Genomic DNA, 6,136 nt, shown 5'->3' on the forward strand with positions numbered 1-6,136 from the left:
GGAAGGGTGCAGAGTCCTTGAGCACAGGAAACAGGTCAATGGGGAGAACTCCAGTACTTATATTCACCCTTTGCAGAGTCTTTTGTCTTTGCTGACTAGAGGTGGAAAAACTGAAGTGTGTTGTGTCTCACACCTGTGGCTGTTTGTGTGAGCACCCTTTTATTTATCTATTTATTTATTTACTTACTTACTTACTTATTTTTGTACTTGTGAAATACACTTACATGGTGGACAAAATGCATTTGATTTGGGAGGCAAGGAGAAATTCACCTGGATATAGTGTAAGGATATTTAGGCTATGCTTTTTCGTACAAATAATTTTGAAGTTGTGTTGTTAGCAAGGATTAAAATTTGCTTCATTTCTAAAATACTTTATACTACTCAAAGGGGTGCCATTTCGGTGCAAACTCTAGTGGAAAGGCTGTCTTGTTTTGTTCGCATGGCATAAATGAACCCCTCTGATCTCTGTATGATGAGATAGCATGAAGCCAAATTAGCAACTGAGTTCACCCCATTTCTTTCAGAGACGTTTCAACCTGGCTGTGAAACCACGAGGCTGGTGGATATTGTGGTTTCTGATGTATGGCATGTATAACGGCACCTCTGCGTGGCAGGTGGTTGCTACGTTCTGAGTATCTGATTTAACTCAAGGTGAATGGAGATAGGAGGGCTAAATATAACCGTTATAGTGGTAGTATGTTCTTATTTGTCACAGTCTTTTATAGAGTGAGGAGATGTGTCAGGTGCAGCAACGTAGCCACGTGCGTGGGGAACACAACATGCGGTGCTCAAAGGGCGGCTGATGAAAGGGGCTTGCCTGACCTTGATTGCCTCTTGCTTCCAGAGTTCACCAGCCTCTGAAAACATGTAAACATGGCTCCGGGGTCTGTGTGGCACAGGCAAGGCATAACTGGCATGTTGACCTGTTTCCTCTGGCTTTCATCTTCTCCCAACACCCTGGAGGTAGCTTTGTTTATGGGTTGAGCATAGTAATAAATTCAGTTTCGAGAACATCCCTGTGGGCACAGTGTGGCTCCCCAGGCTGTACCTGTGTGGTAAAATTGAGCTGGAGTTGCAGATCAGCAGTCAAGACTGTGCTGTGTTTACTCCAGCTGGCAGGATGGCAACAGCAGAAAGGGTATGATTTCTGCCTTGTGTGGACTGTATCCTCATGTTGCCCAGCTGTGCTGCTGGCATCTTCATTGCTACTGTCAGAGATGACTAATGATATATATTGAATGTATAGTCTCCCTACACTACAAACTCTTAGAATCAAAGAATAATTTGGGCTGGAAGAGACTTTCAAAGGTCCTCTAGTCCAACCCCCCAGCAATGAGCAGGGACATTTTCAACTAGATCAGGTTGCTCAGAGCCCTGTCCAGCCTGGCCTTGAATATCTTCAGGGATGGGGCATCTAACCCCTCTCTGGACAACCTGTACCAGTGTTTTGTGACCATCGTTGTGAAAACTTTCTTCCTCCTGTATCCTCAATCTCCCCTCTTTTAGTTTAAAACCATTACATTTTGTCCTGTCGTAACATACTCTTCTATAAAGTCTGTCTTATCTGTGGTGTGATTAGGAAAGGAGGAAGAGAGGCAGATATTGTTGAGTGGCACAATGTGCTCCGTTTTTGAGATTCCTACATTTTGGGCAGTCAGTGCTGGGCACATGTAATCACAGCCTGAGCTCTGCACTAGTGTAATGTGACAGACTGAGTGCTGAGGGGACTAAGTGGCTTGTGTTTGAAAAGAGCATATGAACTCCTCTGTATTTCCTGGATTTTGTGGGTTTATCTTTAATGTTCCTTAGCAACCTTATTTGTTTTCACTAAGTGCTTTCTGGGTTTGACTGTGAGGGTTTCCCTCCCCCACTGGCTTGGTTGCAGCTGGAGGGAGGGTTAGAAAAAAGTGTGAAGGGAGGACAGTTAAATCTCACAAACAGATCAGGTATAGCACTGAATGCTGGGTAACTCAGCCAGGGGAGAACAAGCAAGGCTGCGCATTGCTTGTTCTAGATGCTATCAAATCCTGGCTTCTGTTGGAGCTAGTGTGGCCAGCAGGACTAGGGAAGTGATTGTCCTCCTGTACTCAGCACTGGTGAGGCTCCAGTGTTCAGTTTTGGACCCCTCACTACAGGAAAGACATTGAGGTGCTGGAGAGAGAGTTCAGAGAAGGTCAGTGAAGCTGGTGAAGGGTCTAGAGCACAAGTCTGCTGAGGAGCAGCTGAGGTAACTGGGGCTGTTCAGCCTGGAGAAAAGGAGGCTGAAGGGAGACCTTATCACTCTCTACAGCTACCTGAAAGGAGGTTGTAGCATGGAGGGTGTTTGTCTCTTCTCCCAAGTAGCAAGTAATAGGACCAAGTTGCACCAGGGGAGGTTTAGATTGGATATTAGGAAAAATTTATTCCCAGAAGGGGTTGTCAGGCACTGGAACAGGCTGCTCAGGGAAGTGGTAGAGTCACCATCCCTGGAGGTGTTTAAAAGATGTGTGGATGTGGAGCTTAGGGATACGGTTTAGTGGTAAACTTGGCAGTGTTAGGTTAATGGTTAGACTTGATGATCTTAAAGGTCTTCTCCAAACAAAACAGTTCTATGATTCCATTAAATATAAGCGGGGTGGAGAAAGGAGGCTGTAGCAGAACTCTGTTAGAGACATTTTCATTATTAAAGAGGGAAGTGGAAAACATTAGCTGTGCATGATATGTATGGAACATAGCCATAAATAATACATGCTAACATTTGTATTACATGTGGTCTAGATGGGACTCCCCTGTCTCCAGGTATAATTTATCTCCTCCTTATGAACTTTGCTGAAGTGCCTCTAGCAACGCCCTGACACATTCCAGGTGCAATCCAAAGACAGAGCTGAGAAACAGGTCAGTTGTATCAGAAGTCACATTTCCTGAAAACATTCAAGGAAAAGGAAAGACAAGGCTCCTGCTCCTGATATGAAGCCTGTGTAGGATTGCCTTACTAAGCGGATTAACATGGCTAACACTATACAGGATATGGCAAGTGACATGATCTCACTACATCAGAGCATTAATGACTTGCATCAACGAGAGTCCCAATAGTGAAAACTACAGCAAGGATGGATCCTGTATCTCTTTTGTGTTAGCTGCTAGCATTTCAGATTTAAGTTCCAACTTAAACTGACATGCTGTCATGCATCTATGCAGAAGACAAGGGTGAGAAACTGGCAAAGACATTTTAGGTGGACATGGGGCTCCTGAGGGACCTACCTGAGGAGGTTGGGAATCGATTATTTTAGAGATCATGGTAGGCAGGAGGGACCTAAGTGCTGTGTGGGCAAAGAAATGAAAAAAGCTGTTGGAAGAGGAAAAATGCATAGGTAATCTGCAATTAAGCCTTAATCTAAATAAGATGGCAATCATCTACTCAGAGCAATCAGTGAATGCAGTAGACATAAGCTGATTGGGAAAGTTCTAAGGCATCTGTTCCTTGTCTTGTTGGCTTTCAGTCATATTCTGTCTACCTGATTAACTGATGTTTTTTCCCCTGCTTCACTAAAATAAGCACAAAGTAATTAAAGGGAAGTAGAGGTAAAGTTTTGAGCAGAACTTAACAGAAAGCACGTGTGGTTAAGGACATTCCCCCAAATCCTCATTATATTCCCTCTTTCCCCCTTGATAATCCCATCACCCTTTATGTAATGTAACACAACACCTGTAAAATCTGGATTTCTCACTCTATCTGTGATGCCTTAGTTACACCCATATGGGCCCTGCCATCTGTTTTGATTGCTGCAGTTTTCTCCTCTTCCTTCACTCTCACAGCCTCCAAACCAGACACAGCTGCATTGATCCTTTTCTTACTGTTTGTCCAGATCATCTCTTAGTGCTGGTAAGAAGCTGAGTTTCTTCTTCTTTACTGCTTTTGGTGATTGTTATGTTAATCCCTTCTTTCTGCTCTAATAGTTGTCACAATATCGTTGTCACTAGTGTCACTCATCCTAGTTGTCTTCTGTACTCTGCACCAACAATTATTCGCAAGGCGCTTACTAAGAGTATCCAGACAAACTGAAATAAGGAATCAAGAACCACATTCAGCATCAGGAATCAAACTCTAAAGCCAAAGGTCAGAAGCCAGAATCAAAAAAGCAGATGGGATGAAGAGCTGTCCTGTTAACCAGAGTTTTAGGCATGTTGACTGGGCCCACTTCTCCAGTTGTTACCTAGGTGGGAGAATGTGAGGAAGAGCACTGACTGGTTGGTGCTAGTGGAAGGAACGCCAGGCTTCGCTCAGCAAACTCAGGAGGAGATCCTTGATTGATTAACCCCTGCCAGGTCATTACGTACATTTGTCCTGTGCTACATTGCCTGCAAAGATCTGAGTGATGCACTGGATTTTTTCCATATACAGTGCTGCAATGCAAAGTAAGATGAATTTAAAATCTGTCTTTATGCCTCTCTTTTCTGATGTTAATATGTATTCCATGGAGAAGGCAATGCTCACCACGCCACAGTGGAAGGGCTTTCACTTAGTGCTGAGCCCTGTGTGATCAATTCTAAGGCTGTTTTAGGGGCTGATGTTATTTCTCCCTTTTTAAAATCTGCAAAATTAAACCATTGATTGCTGCTGCTGGCCTCTAGGCAGAAGAATTACTGACACTGCATTATGCTCTGGAATTATTGCTGCAACAGTGACTATCTACTTTAGCCATAGATAGGCACTCTGGGGCCTGATATCTGCTGTTGCCAAAAGATAGTTTTAAAGCCTCTCCCTTCCCTGCATGTTTTTCAGATACAGGCGCCTTCCTTGTCCTAGGTCAGGGTTTCCGTTTTCCTAATCCAAAAAAGTCCACGAGTAGCTGTGTCTTTTCAGTTTGGATTGCAAGTTGCTAATGTTTTTCTCCAGTAGAAATTGAGCTCCTTGGCACAGAAGTTGCTTTGGGAGAAGCTGAGAAAAGGAACACAGAAGTGAAGGGGAATAAAAGATTCTGGTGAAATGTCTCCTGTCTCTCCTGGTGTGTCATGTTTTTGCGTGTGACAGAAACCAGCCCCAATGCATCAAAGAAATGTGAAGTATTTAGCAGTATAAATTCACACCAAACAACCAAATGTGTCGTTAAGCAAGGCTGAGCTCTCCTAGTTCTCATAAGTAAACAGCTGTTTGGCCTACATCACTGCAAAAAAGACGGGCAGTCACATCTGCTCTGTCAGAAAGTTAGTATTGGGATGGCTTGCTGCAAAAAGTGCGATGCAGAACTTGCATTCACCTCCCATCACAGCCATTTTATTTTTTAAATTGAAAACAGATTACTATGAAGAATTAATGAGACCCTCCAAAGTACACATGCAGCATGCCAATAAACAGTAATAAGCTTTCAATTCATTAGAGGTGATAGATTTCAGCTCCTGTTGGCTTACTTTGCACATGGGAATAATTCCTTGCTCATTAGGGTTATTTGAATGAAATATTAGGCAGGCTTGACTTTTTGTGTCATGAAAAGAAGTATATACGTGCTTTCTTCTTATTTTTCTTCTTTTTTCTCCTTTCTTCTCTGAACACATCTGAGATACCTAAGGGCTTCTAGGATGTTGTAGCACAAAGGCAAACAAACAGCTGTTCAAGTGAGCTCTGCAGTTGATGAGTGATGGGTTTTTGTTTGTGTTCCAGATGCTCATCTCTTTGGGGCTGAGCAGAAAGGCTCAAACGATTCAAAGATCTAGCAACTGCTGAACTTTTCCTTCTCTCCTTCCAGAAAGAGAGGGATACCCACCCTCCCCGTTATTAGCCTTCTCCAATTTCTCTGAGGCAGCCGGTCATATATAATGATATTTCTTAAAAAAACAAACAAACAAACAAAAGGCCCCCCACAACAACAAAACCACAAACGAACAAACCCAACAAACATGACCAACCACAAACCCAACAACAGAGATAACACCATGTGGGGAGCCCAGCAGCAGTGCTGACATAAGGAGTTACGAAGGCGCAGCTGTTCATGGGACTGACAGCCAGATCAGGGAAGTAAACTGGCTTTAAAAGGTGGAGAGTGGGGGGAAGAAAGGGGGAGTCTCTTTGTTTTGAAGGTAGATCAGTTCCTCAATCTGGCTCACAGCACAACTGGGTGGTGCACTGCTGCACTGGGGAGGAAGCAAAAGGCTGGGAGCA

Source organism: Columba livia, chromosome 3, assembly GCF_036013475.1.
Source record: "Columba livia isolate bColLiv1 breed racing homer chromosome 3, bColLiv1.pat.W.v2, whole genome shotgun sequence".
In the NCBI taxonomy this organism is placed as follows: Eukaryota; Metazoa; Chordata; class Aves; order Columbiformes; family Columbidae; genus Columba; species Columba livia.